Genomic DNA, 14,935 nt, shown 5'->3' on the forward strand with positions numbered 1-14,935 from the left:
ACATGAGATGACTTCTTTCTTACCTGCGCCGCAAGCAAAATTTTAAATATACAAATTGTTATTTTTTGGTTATGCCTGCACAAATGAACTGCCCGCGCCTGTGGCTCATCGCGCTACCCACGCCAACTCGCGTTTTAAGACCTCACTTATACAACAGTTGCATCGCTATGAAAGACGCCACGTGTGTTTTAAGACCAAGTTATGCAACGTTGTATAGAATTCTTTTTCTACGAATACTTTTAAATAATCATCATCATCATCAGGCTAAAGACTTTATATACCTAACTTATCTACGTGACACTGCTGACACATTCAACACGGTATGAAATACGAATTGATATGAATGAAGCGAATTACGTTGCCCGCCAATTCCGGGAATGAAATCCATACTAATCCATACTAATATTATAAATGCGAAAGTAACTCTTGTCTGTCTGTCTGTCTGTCTGTCTGTCTGTTACGCTTTCACGCCAAAACCGCTGAACCGATTTGGATGAAATTTGGTACAGAGATAGAATAGACCATGGGAAAGAACATAGGCTATGTTTTATCGCGAAAAAGAGGCTTTAAGGGGTTGAAATAGGGGATGAAAGTTTATATGGTGGAAGTTCGTCGCTGTCGAAGATAAAACCATGAAACTTGGCATTTAAGAACTTAATAAAAAATAAGTCGGTATTTGTAAGAGCTTTTTTGAAAATTCGACCTGTGGGGGGATGAAATAGGGGATGAAAGTTCATATGGAAGGTCGTCATTATCGAAGATAAATCGATGAGTCTTTATTAAACTTGCCATTTCGGCACGTGATTAAGAGATAAATAGACATTTGTTCGCGCGTTTTTTTAAATTCTTCCTGTATGGGGGTGAAATAGGGGATGAAAGTTTATATATAACGATCGTCATTGTCGAAGATAAATCGATGGTTCTTTGTGAAACTTGGCATTTGGGCACGTGATAAGAGATAAATAGATATTTGTTCGCGCGTTTTTTAAAATTCTTCCTGTGTGAGGGTGAAATAGGGGATGAAAGTTTATATGAAGGTCGTCATTGTCGAATATAAATCGATTGTACTTTATGAAACTTTGCATTTGGGCACTTATAAAAAATAAAATAGATATTTGTTCAAGCGTTTTTGAAAATTTTACCTGCGAGGGGATGAAATAGGGGATGAAAACTTATATGGAATTAGATATTTGTTCAAGCGTTTTTGAAAATTTTACCTGCGAGGGGATGAAATAGGGGATGAAAACTTATATGGAACGTTGTCATTATCAAAGATAAATCGATGAATCTTTATGTTTAGGTATTCGATAAGAACAAAAAAAAACTGGTTAAATTCGACTCAGACTCGCGCATCAAGGGTTCCGTACGTAGGTATTTATGAATGAATATCCAGCGTTAGAAAAAAAAATTGCTAATAGAGCTACCTTTATCTCCGGAAGTACCCTAAACCTTTTTCAGTTAAGGCGATTTGTATGGAAACACTTTTTTAATGACTGTAGCTTTTGATTGCGTTAACTTAGAAGTTCGATTTTTTCACAGCTTCCGGGACTATTGACCTGAGTTTAGGGTTTTAATTTCAACTCGATACATACTCCGCGCGTTTACGGGATATAGGGTCTAAGGGTTCCATTTTTTTCCTTTTGAGGTACGGAACCCTAAAAAACATTTGTTCCGGCTCTTTTCACATTTCGACATTTTTCATACTTGAAAATATGGGGATGAAAGTTCTTAAGGAATTCCAAACAAATTTACTATAAGTATACTTATCGGAAAAATGTGTAGCTATGCTTAGTAAGAATGACGTCTTAATTATAATCCTACCCTCCTAACTTACAATAAACGACGTAAGATGTCAAGAGTTCACTATGAAGAATTAGTCCTTTTGTGTTGGCAGGGTAGAATACACGTCGTATTGCTAAAATATGGCTACCCGCAAAATATTTATGTTTTAGAACGAATGGAAGAACAAAAAAAATAGTTTAGATATAAAGCATGTATTAAAATAGCTTATTTTCAGTAAACCGTAGAGGTTTCTATGTGCTATTATTAGCAGAATAGGTACCCTAAATAACTTAAACACTTTCCAAAGTTACTATTCCACGCGGACGAAGTCGCGGGCAAAAGCTAGTTTGACATAATTATATTGTTTATGGTTAGGTTTTTTTATTCACGCTAACTTGCCAGTGGCGTGATAACTTTTAACAGCTTTATGACAAACAAAACTTGAAATGAATGGAAAATGCTCAATTTAGGACTAAAAATAGGTACCAAGTAAAATATAATATTGTTTGCTTACAAAATATGGCTATTCAATTTGATATTTGAACGATTATTGATTAGTAACTGGATAAAAATGTGAAACAATTTCAATGTAATGTTGGTAATACTGTATTTATTCAAAACAGAGGTAAAGAATCCTAAATTTAAAAGTGAACTGTCAAAGAAAGGTCATTGAACTGTATCATTATGAATTTCAAAGCAATTTAAAAGCATCCATAAGGCCGCTTGTAGACGTCCGTTGTTTTCACCGGACAACGAACAGTCTCTAAACCTCCTTCCTTGGAGTCATAGACTTTTTCCCGGACTTATTATGTTATGTATATCATTGTATTCGTGGACCTTTAATTGTCAAATAAAAGTACAGGAGTAGAAAAAATAAATATTGGCTGACAAGTCAACGAGGAAAAGAAACGCCGTAAATACGCGAACTATGCATGCATCCCCTAAAAGCCTAATGAATGAGTTTTGTACTACTAGCCCGGCCGGCTACTAGTCGCGCCATCAAGTGAACAAATATAAAAACTCCAAATCCTAAATCGCGCCACTTTATTTAGTTTCTCAAGTAGGAATCATATATACCTTCAACTTCCGACGCTCTTACTTTAGACTTCGGTATCCAGGAATAACATCTTGGAGAGAGATCTCTATTGTAGTCTCCCTAGACACGTACGGTCCGCAGCAGATGTAGATATAGATCTTGGCAGTAGTAGAGTCGTGTGTAGATGATTTTGTGTACCGTAACCGCTCATACCGTATCCTGAGCGGCATAGTGTACGCGCCACCGTCGACTCGGCGAGCGTTTTCTGTTTCATTGCGTGTGGTGTTCGGTAACGACTATGCGGCGAGTGTCTTGGCCACGCATTGAACAGGGAAAACGGCTGCGGCGGCGATGGCCCGTAGTTGTGCGTGACCGTATTTAATTTAAAGGTGTATCGTCACAGAATAGATATTGTATCGTTGAAGTGACTAGGTAGCTTATCACTCACGCGTAATTTTTTTATGACTGAATGAAGAAATGAAGCAGGTAAAAGTTTCCTCACGTATTGTAGGTTAATTCCCAATGAAATTTGACACATAATTTATGGACTTGAACTCAAAATAACTCGGAGGTGCTAACTAGTCAGAGTACCTAGTTAGGTTCGAACTCGCGGTCCTCTGCTTCAGTCGCAGACAATAGGTTAATTCATTAGGTTCTTAATCTTGTAAGTCCTCGTGTAGTTTTTATAAATGAACTAAAATAATTTCTTTGCTCACCCGCGACCTAGTAGTGTAGTATAATAGTAGTTTAAGAGAACTGAAAATTCTCTGCTCGGTCTGTAGAACTAGGTATGTACTTCTAACTAATATTATTAACACGAAAGTTTGTCGCAAAAACTACTAAACGGATTTGCATGCAATTTGACATACAGGTAATATATACCCTGGTTTAACATATAGGCTACTTTTTATCCCGAAAAAATGTGTGGTTCCTGTGGGATCAAAAAAGGTTTAAGTTATATACCAATTCTGAGCGAGCGAAGCCGCGGGCAAAAGTTAGTATTGAAATAAATCAGGTTTTGTAAGGAAAATTTTTAGGTATCTAGAAAAGATTGATAATTTTGAACATCTGACTCATAACTTGTAAGTTGCGATGTGCGTGATCTGTGAGGGCATCTAGCAATTACCGAACAAAGTATTACAAATAGGAATCCCGACTGTGATCTTATTTTCAGATGAAAGACCCAGATAAATATACTGAGCGGTAAAAAATTTGGCCCCCAAATGTATGCAGTAGGTAATAGGTAATTCTGTATGTAGAGTGGGCCGAATTTTGTGCCGCCAAGTATACGATAAAGCCATCTTCCCGTAATGTAGTGTTGAAAACAGATGAATTACAACGCTATAAAAACATTTCTCACGAGCCGGCGATGTGCGGGATGAACGATCCGCGAATAAATCAAAAGGGCTGGAGCTTTAGTGTTGCCAGTTTACTGGTTTAAGTTCCTTTGAACTTAGCTAAAATCCCCTAAAGATTGGTATTACTGACCCTATTTGACGGGGTTGAATATTTTTGTAACTACAAACGACGAAATAATTATGGTGACTGAACATTTTTGATTTTAGGTAGATTGCGATTTGAAACTATTCAATGGATATTATTGGCTTGATTAGGTTTGTCCCTCGATAAGTTGTATAACTATTTCTAATACCTACACGTTTTCTTACATAAGTAGGTATAACCAATATAACTAAGTGTAGATGAAGGGTCCACGGAAAGACCATGTCTAGTCACCTAACCTAAGCAGCTTTTTGAGTTATAGCGGTTTGAAAGTTAGTCATCATCATCACAAACAATAACTATGATTACTTTCTTTAAAAGTGAAAAAATATGTATATTTTATTTTGTTTTCAGATATCCATATTCAAGGGTAACTAGTACGTTGCGAGCTCTACATTTTGAGATTAAAATCGCAATTTAAAACTACGGAACCCTAAAGAAGGTGACTAGACATGTTCTTTCCGTGGACCCTTCAGATATAGTTAGATAACTTGACTAAAATTAATAAGTACCTATACGTAATGATTACGGATATTCGACGCTACATTGAAAGTCAATTCTAAAGAGAACTTCTCAAAAGGTATTTACAGCTTTACGACTCTACCGAAAAAGGACGCAAATCTACACTCGATTTCTTGATTTGTTTATACATTTAATCACAATCGCGCCTGACGGCAAGCGAAGAGAAGAACACGCTTGCTTAGATGTTACTACTAGGCAATACACGGTAAGGGGCTAGGTATTAAGGGAAGGGTGTCACTATATAAACATCTAATTTAGGTATCTTTGACTTTAGTATATTAATTATTTACAGGAGAGTCCGACTTTAGTCTATTAATTATTTAGGATATTCCAAGTATTTCTAATAATTGGCAGTTATTTTATGCCCTCGTAACGCCCAAGATATTTTAAATACATTTGTAATTACGACTCAGCGTGCTACTTTAAGGTAGGTACGTACAGTCGAACAAATTAAATCATGACCCAGGGACCTTTGTGCTACTAATGTCATGTCATGTTGACATCTCATACTTTTGTCAAGGAAATCATAGGGAAATTGATTATTAAAAGGTGTCTGGGTCATGACTCAATTTGTTCGACTGTACCTAGCGGCCTCGAACTTTGGATTATTTCCTTATTTTGGGACCGCAGACGATATTTGATTATTATTTACGTTCATTTGGGCCGAAACAAGTACTATTTGTGAACCTAAAAATAGTACGAGTACATTGACTCAATGTCTTATGCGTCTACGATTTCTTAGCAATTAGTAGGAATACCTACTGGGAATACCGCCGCGGTGTTTATCTGGGATCCTGCATCTGGCATCCCCGAGCTTCCTCGCTGGGCTGGGCGGCGTCGCTCGCTCTGCCGCGGGCGGCCCGGCCCGGCTTAATGAAAACGGCTCGCGCAGCCCCGCGCGCCCGCCCCGCGCGCTCGGAGGCTGCCGGCAGTATCCCGCGGACCGCGTTGCCGACGCTACACGTCTCGACGACCAAAACTCACCACATCTATATTACCTGTACGTGCATATAATTAAACCCTATAACATAAAAGTGTCCGTTCCGTACTCGCCTTTGAATTTGAGGACGTGTTCCATACATGGATAGTGCGGTTTGGTTTGACCGGACGCGCTGAAACCGAGGGAGGGGTAGGGCGGGACGCGCTTTGTTCACGACGTACTACGCCCGTGCGGAGGCTGTGGCGCGCATCCGCTATACCTATAACTGACGCCGGCCGCTATATGTATGTACGTGGTTAACCACCTATAACTAGAATAAAATTACAGTTTATACATTCCGAACGTTCCTGTGAGAGATTTTACCGCGAATTCCGTTCCGCGATGTCAACAGACGGAAGCCGAGCGCTGATTATGAAAAGTAGCCGTTTTGTTTACCCAAGTCACTGTTATCAAGATCACCGCTCGCTCTGTCTCGACAAACAATGAGAAATATTCTGACTAACAATACTAAGAAACTCGTCTTTTAGTTTATGAAATAGGTTAACGTTTATGGAGATGATTACTAGACTCCCCATCGATTGATAAATAGGAAACAATCTTCGATAATCTTGTAGATTTACCCTATCTCCAAAATCTATAAGGAAATTTGAAACAAAGAGTGCTCTAAGAAGAGCTTGTTTCTTCAATATAGGCGAGTAATTATCATCACACTGACATAATACTGCACTCGATAAGTAACTGGTTAACTGGTAAACGCGTAAGTGGCAGTATATCACACCGTGGCATAACGTTAAAACCTACACCGTAACCGTTACGGATGGCGGCGAATGGAAGCGCCGACCCAAGAGGGTTGCCAAAATAGAGAATAAAGGGCGGGAAAATGAGTAGAAAGGCAAAAGGGTGCCGAACTGCGTGCTAGTTAGTAGCTTTATCCAAAGGCTTGTAATTATTACCGCCACGTAAAATATAGTCTTAGGTATGTTCGAAAGAATCTGAACTGTTACTCGTAGGTACGTTATAATAATGCAAAGTACCAAACAATTGATTAATTTAAGAGTTACTTTACGGAGGTTCATATCAATGAACTACAATTTTATAAAATTGTTTCTCTGCTACCAACCGTGAAAAACAGCTAAGTCTGTGCGACATTATATCTTGCGGAACCCGCGTTTTTCCTCTTACTCATGAAACAATACCTACGTACCTGAGTACGACACACAGGCCCAACTATCACAAACGCCACATAAAACCTAATGCAAACCGAACTATAAGTATTTTGTGTGGTGTTGGTGACAGGTGGGCCCGTGTGATATACCTACCACGTATTGTATTGTACATTTATTGTATTGCGTCGAAGAGACGGAGGGCATTTATGTGTCGTAGAGACGTAACTAAAGTACACTGTTGTTAGGGGAAATGCAAGGTAAATATATTCTTTATAAAATACCAAGAGGTTTGTGGAAAATATAAGTAGAATAGAATAGAATAGAATAGGATAAGAGCGGCAAGTTAGCTGAACCCTCCACGTTAACCGGAAATACCTCGGCAGTTTGAGAGATGGCATAATTTGCACATCTGCTGATTTGAGTCATACAAAACGGATATAGAGCTATTTCTAAAAGTATATCTACCAAAGAGGATGTATATTGTATACCTCCTAGGTAGGTATTTATGATTTCACAATTAAATCAAGATACAACTGATTAAAAAAAATGTACAGGAACATAAAGATACCGAACTTTTTCTTGGTTTTCGGAGGGATAAAGACAACTGCAAATCTACGCTAGCTATCTTCATTCTTCAATTAACGACAATCTATTTCAAAATTTGATTTGATTCTTTATTTACTTACTTTAATTAAAAACAAAACACAATCACTCACTTATTTTCATTTAATGTTCGTCTTAGTGTAATCCGACCACCCTTACTGAGCTGTATCTGAAACATCGCGCTTATAACATAGTTCACGTTTAATTGAGCATAACGACCAAACTGGATTACTTCATTGCATTATGCGTGTAGTTTACTGCCAGGGTATGCTCTATATATTTACATTTATACTACTTGTTTCGGAGCTCCATAAAGGATAAGTATTATGAAATTGTTCCTATCGGACTAGAGTTTCATTTACGAAGTATACAAAGTTTAGTGTAGTTGGTTTTAATCTCAATGAGCGATTATACCTTTGTGGAATGTCGAACGAAGCTCTATGGAATCATGCAATCAAGATGGATCAGCATAGTACCGAGAATTGAAACTCAGTTTTTAAACAGTGCTGCTTTTATAATTAAATAACATTTTTGTTTAAACTTACAAGTACACGTGTTCAAGAGGTGTTTAAAAGTTTGAGATGGTGCGGGTAATATTTCCCAACACAGTTGTTTAACTTACATTTGCTGGGATTTTTAAATCGTTGCAATAATTAATAGGCTATAGGATGAACAGATTTTACAATCAGTGTTAGTTAATTTTCAAGGCATTTTATGGAGAGCAAGTTTGTCATAATTAGTTTGCGTTCGTTTAAATAATGTAACAGTATATGTATATTCTTCGCGATTTTATGTACATACGTAGCATTGACGAAACCAAAATAAGCGTTTATATCAAGGCAGCTTTCGCAAAACTTTAAGAATTCCCTCATTTTAGAACCCATCTGATTTTTTTAATTTTTATTTGGTAGATAATATTTCCCGTTTGGTCCTACTTAAATTTGAAGTCCTTTTTTGATAAATTATGATTTCACACTATTCGATAAAGCCAGCGCTACACTACTTACTATATAAAAAGAATAGCGTAGATGACACCATTACCTATTTCATTAATGATCTTTTTATAAGCTGTCAAGATTACGATTCTCTCCCTTGTATGGCAACACCCCAATGACGCCAGATAATTTATTTAATTCAAAGTAACTAATTGAAAATTTTATCTCGTTTTAGGCTTCAAAGACAGCGTCATTTTATTAGAGTCGCGGCTCTTGTAATCATTATTTTTGGGTCAACTAGGTAGTATAGCCAACTGTGGCGTGGCGTCAGTTTTTTTATAAATCCTGTATATCCTGTTGTCCTATTTTGTAAATAGTTATTGGGCAAGCCGGTGGGAACAGGGTTCTATGGACGCATCGCCACTGATAGCCAAACTTATCCACTAGTCAAGTAAAATCGCAAGTATTTCGACCTCTCCAACACAGTAGCGATTCACCCCGCGTACAGCTTTCTCGGCGCACGCGCGCTCCGATTGCAATGCAACGTTTATTGATAATTTATTTCTCGTTCCCCCATTAGTATTCACATCTGGGCAGATGCAATTTTATGGCGTAACTACACGCTTTTTGTTTTCGCAACTTTAGATTCCTCTTATTGGAACGCTTCCAGAAAATTGCGAGCTTGTTTGATTGCGCTAACATTATACTTTGTGGATTCATTTATTTCATTTTTATTACCTTTTTATACGATGAACGATTATTTGTTTCGTAGATAATTTTTTATTGTTTCGTACGCGAAGAGTGACAAACGAATCCCTATTCTTTATCTGTGTGTATGTCACAGGGCTCTTTTCAAGAACCTTAAAAGATAGACAGCCGTAATAGAGAAATTTATACCTACATAATGTATTCATAAAAAGTGATTTAAAATAAAAACACATCCGGCTTTGAAATATAATGAAATTAATTCTAATCTCGATTCTAAACAAACTACTTTGGGGTTTTCAATTATTTTATTAACAGATGTTCATAAAATAATTAATATTAATATTACATAAGATTATTTAATATTGCACTAGGTTTAAACTAAGATTGAAATGAATTCCCTAAATGCAGACTGCAGCAGAAATAGATTCAGCATCCGAGTTAGTTCTAAGACGTACCTAGACCAAGTAATAAAATTTTACAAGCAGACACTGTATAAAGGTGCCTCTGACCATGGCGTTTTAAATGCAAGGTTCGATTCAACTCCTATAACTAAGCTACTTTTGTTCTAAACATTTTTGAAAAGTGACCAGTGTTTTTTTTTTCGTGTGTACCTGACGTATGCAATGAGGGCTATCGCGTATGAATTCGCCACTATCGCTATAGCGTGAGTTTTTCGAAAGTAAATCTCATAGTTATTTAAAGAGCTACGCGGGTTTATTTATAATTAGAAAATTCCGTAATATTTAAAATCTGAAATTAATTATGGCAAATATGCGTTCGGGGCAATGAATGTCTGTGTTTTGAGACAGTTTCGTTCGGAACCTTTTCCTCCCTTTTTTCCGAACAAAACGGGGACTATTGCAACACTGTGCATGCTCGATATTTTTATGGACGGTTTTAAGGTGTATTAAATTGATTTTAATCTAAACTTTGTTTTCACGCCCGTGTAATAACAGACTTGAAGCCATACTTAAAAATACGCAACAGTACTCATCTAGTGAAGAAAAAAACGATAGCCCTCATTGACAGCACATCGATACATGTTTGTCTTAAAGATATGTCAAATAATTTAAAGGCTCCCGTACCTACCATATACTCCGCGATAACACCGTCAATTGCCATGTCCAAATAGGACAGTGCGATACACTGATTTAACGATTAAATAATTTATTGAATCAGGCGTTACTTTGCGGAGATCCATATCAATGAAGTAAAATAATTTCCTTGCTCACCCGCGACCTTACGATAGCTAAGCTAACATAATATGCGTGTTCATGCAGTTCCTCCACCTCCACACTGTAAGAACACACACAAATCACACAAACCCATCTATCACTACCACCACACTACACTGACTTGTTTCGAACTCAACCAGAGTTCATCCTCAAAGCAACACAACCGTTCCCTTCGCACGCTTACTCGTAAACCATTAGATACAGGAGTTGAATTGAAATTCCGGGATTTTACTAAATGCTCATGGGAATCCCCAAAAATTACATTCGAGATTTTATCCTGATTCCGTGGGAATATCGGAAAAACTATCCTTCGTGTTATTCCAGTCGTTCCAAATTTCATCCAAATCCGTTCAACAGTTTTAGCGTTAATGAGTAACAAACATACACACACACACACACACACACACACACACACACATACTCACAAACTTTCACATTTATAACATTTATAGGATCTAAGGATTTTGTGATGTCACGAGGATTCCTGTTATAAAAGTATTGTATAAGATAAGATAAGATAAGCACATTAATGTTAACGACTAACAATATTGAATGAACTGAATAACTGTGTCGTAGTAAACACATGTATCATATTTAATTGTAATAATTTTATTTTTATAGGACTGGTCTTTTAGTTTCGAAGAGGGGCCGTCGACCGTGACCTGAATAATGATGTGGCAAACACACGTATCATTATTTAATTTTATAGTAGATTGTTCAACAAGGGACTAAAACAAGCCATAACGACACGAGATGTTGGTTGTTTAGTCTCGCGTTAAACTTTTCACTTTGAATGCGAGGAAAAATAACAATGTTCTGTTCAAAATTACAATATTACTTTTTAAAAACGTACGCTCGACTAATGGACAGGCCATCTGTTCAAAATTCAAATAGCAAAAAAAATTTGTTGCGCGGTTTTTTCTTTTCTTTTATTGTTTATGAAGTGACGCTTTAAAAGCTTGTTTATTTAGTCAAAAGTTTCAAAATTGAAAACTATTTTAAAACTAATTACTACGCATAATAAAATGAATTGCCCAGCAGTGGGACACTATATAGGCTATATAAAAAAAAATCCTTAATTATAATTGAATAGATTCATATTTGTAATCATTAATTGTTTCACAAAAATTATCGTATATTTTTTTGAATATTTTTGCACAGTCCGCCATTCATTAACTACGTGTTGGCTGTTTAGGGGTTTCCAACGTAAATTAAAAAAAATACTTTAATTCCTAGAGAATAAAAAGGAGCTTTAGTCCCGATATGCAGAGGCTAATAAAGTAACATTTTAAGAGCATTCCTTTTAGTTTCGTAGAGGGGCCGTAGACTGTAGACTGCTACGATCGTAGGCCGTAGCACCTGAAATGCCTCTGCAAGGCCGCTACAGGCTTTACTCGTATTACTCTTTTGTTGGTCGTCTTTTGTAAAGAAGTGGGCCGTCTGAAATTAACTGCTTTGGCAAAAGTGTGTCGGCGGTAAGTGTTATTATTAAGGTTTGTATCTTTTAATAAGCCATTTGAATTAGATAACCAATACGATGGCTGAATTGCCTAAAAAGAAAGTCCTTAAATTGATAGTTGCCAAAATGGCAAAAACCGAACCCTTATAGTTTCGCCACGTCTGTCTGTCTGTACGTCCGCGGCTTTGCTTAGGGACTATCAATGATAGAAAGCTGTAATTTTTCACGAATACATATTATGTCAACTATGCCGACAAAATGGTACATGGTACAATAAAATTTTCAAACATATTTTTTTTTAGTGTATGATGGACGTAAAATGGGGGTGATTTTTTTTTCTCATCAAACTTTAGAATGGGGCATCGTTGGATAGGTCTTTTAAAACAATTTGGGGGTTGCTAAAACGATTTTTCGATTCAGTTATTTGTTTGCCAAATATTCAACTTGAAAATGCAAAATTTCATTAAAATCGAGCGTCCCCCCCCCCTCTAAAATCTAAACCAGTGGGTGGAAAAATTTGAAAAAAATCAGGATGGTAGTAAGTATATCAAACTTACAAAGAAAAATATAACAGTTAAGTTTTCTTGAGAATTATTAGTAGTTTAAGAGTAAATAGCAGCCTAAGGTATAAAATATACCTAAACTTGGATATTCCGTACAAAATACGAAATCCTTAAAAAATATTACTTAATTTTTTCGTAATGGCTACGGAACCCTATTTCGGGCTTGTCCGACACGCTCTTGGCCGGTTTTGTATTTTTTTAAGGTAGAGTTTTTTGGACTATGAGGTAACGACAAGGTTAGAATCATGTTTTTTTTTATTTTTGTCAATTTAAGGGTGGTATATCCTGTTCTAACTCTTATACCTTGTATAGGATTATCAATGTTCTTGTTCATATTAATGAACTATACTATTTTTACCTACGTATGTGCGACACATATTCGATAACATGCATGCACGCTCTTTCACATCAATCAACACATACAATAGAAATGGCCTTAATAACTTCATATATGTTGTTCGTTTCGGGTCTGAGTGAGTATAGTCTTAATTAATTCCATCATATGTAGATGAGTATCGTCCCTATTTAACTGACTTAAAAAAAATGCTTTCGATCGTCAGAATCTTTTCTTAAGTTTCATCTTTTTTTGGTTAAATGTTACCCCTAAAGTTTCAATACAAAAACTCACTTTTTTCTAAAATAGTTTGACTATTATAACCATAAACACCTACATCTTTTCAGTCCATACTCGCCTAAAACGTCCGGTAAACGTGTATAAAGTAAACAATAAACGGTCATTAAAAGACCACCACGGTTCCTACCATAAATATTTATCTTCAATCCATTTGAAGTAAACGGGTGTAGTGCTTCTGACAGGTGTTGTATTTAACTTTAAAGGCTTCATTAAATTTCAAAATATTTTAAAATTTACAACAGTAATATTCCACTTTCCACTTATATTATAAATGCGAAAGGACTGTTTGTTTGTTTTTTACCTCATCACGTCTAAACCGCTGAACCGATGTATACAGATAGATAGTCCCGGGGAAGGACATAGTTTACGCGGGATAGCGAAAAACGAATTCTACGCGGACGGAGTCGCGGGTAACAGGCTAGTCTTTCCATATGCATAAAATCAACTGCTGTAAGCGCATAATTTCATAACGTCTGCACTTATTTGGCTTATTCTTTTGTTTGATTCAGTCTCTTCGATTAAGACAATAGCAAGCACTAAAGACGTTGAAAATCTCTATCGGTCTGGAAAAAACTTTGGTTAAGGTACACCGGCAAGAAACTCAATGAAATTTAATTATTTCATAACTAAACTACAATATCTAGGTAGGGTTTTTATGAAAGAAAATGTTAAAAAAGTTGTAACGAAATGTGAAAATTTTACAATACAATACAATGACTCTATTGAACACCACAATATACTTAATAAGCAGTACAGAAAACAATGGTGGCCTTTTTGATTCAGAACGGTTTCTTCCGGTAACTTTTAGAATAGAAAGAAGTAAGGAATAGATTTAGCGTAATTTTATATTAGAAATATCCCTGCATTTGTAATTTAAACTAGAATTGCGTACCTATTAATATGAATGGCATCTATTCGATCAAACAGTTTTACCCTAACTCACTCATTTCTATTACGTTCTGAATTGTAAGCATATTCCTCGTTTCTTTATTCCCGATTGCGTACCCATTAAACTTAATACAAAAACCTCAACAAATTGCATCACACATTTTACAACTGATTGCTTTTCCAGTATTCATAACCATTTGTAAAGGATTCGTTAATATTCCTTTACGATTTTTTCATGTAACGCCGGCTTCCTTTTTTCTTCAAAAGTACCTAGTTTGAGGGTAATTTTACCCCTTGGTAAAGTGGTACCTACAGAATACAATTTGAGTGGGGGCTTGAGTCTTTAGCTAAAGCCCTTCTGCAGCTCAAGGACTTCCCACTTTTCCATCGCTTTGCGAGTTATTTTATTTATGTATACATAATTATTAGAATCGCAAATGAAGTATTGTAAACAGTCTAGTATAGTGTAATTTATAGGTTTTTCAATATAAAGTTAAAAGCACTCGTATTTTTAAACTTTAATACTTAATATTTCATAGCAAAAATTAACAGTGGAAAACATAAACCAAAAAAATACCTTAATTACCTATTTAGTAAAAACTGCCGTTTCAACAATCCAATAACTTAATGAAACATCCGTTTAAATAACACGTCTTAAATCGAGTTTAGCTCGCCATGTTCGGGCTAATTCGTAGCCCTTCTTTACGAAACATATCGAGCTAAACTCGATTTCACGTGAGTTATTTAAACGGTTGATTTCATTAAATAATAATAATAATTTGTTTGTTGAAAGTAGGTGTACATAAATGATCTTAAAACTATTCTGAATCTCCGCTTTCTACCTAAAGATAGGCGTACAAATTTAAATTTCCTATAATAAAATCTTTAACAGAACATCTCATGCAAATAATAATAAAAAATAAAAATAAAAAGTCAGTTAGCAAGTAAGAATCGAGTAGGTATG

The 14,935-nt window shown here is 36.1% G+C and overlaps 1 protein-coding gene across 2 annotated transcripts in view; it reads left to right on the forward strand.

Annotated features, from left to right (window-relative positions):
- Nucleotides 1-5,746: 5,746 nt before the first annotated feature.
- The window catches only part of LOC141428051 (plasma membrane ascorbate-dependent reductase CYBRD1-like), a 93,055-nt gene continuing 83,866 nt past the window's right edge, over nt 5,747-14,935 (forward strand). For both annotated transcript variants that reach the window (XM_074087752.1, XM_074087751.1), the window contains exon 1: nt 5,747-5,840. The gene's annotated coding sequence lies outside the window, so the exon portion shown is untranslated. The remainder of the gene's footprint in view (nt 5,841-14,935) is intronic.

The sequence above is a fragment of the Choristoneura fumiferana genome, chromosome 5 (genome assembly GCF_025370935.1).
Source record: "Choristoneura fumiferana chromosome 5, NRCan_CFum_1, whole genome shotgun sequence".
Lineage (NCBI taxonomy): Eukaryota > Metazoa > Arthropoda > Insecta > Lepidoptera > Tortricidae > Choristoneura > Choristoneura fumiferana.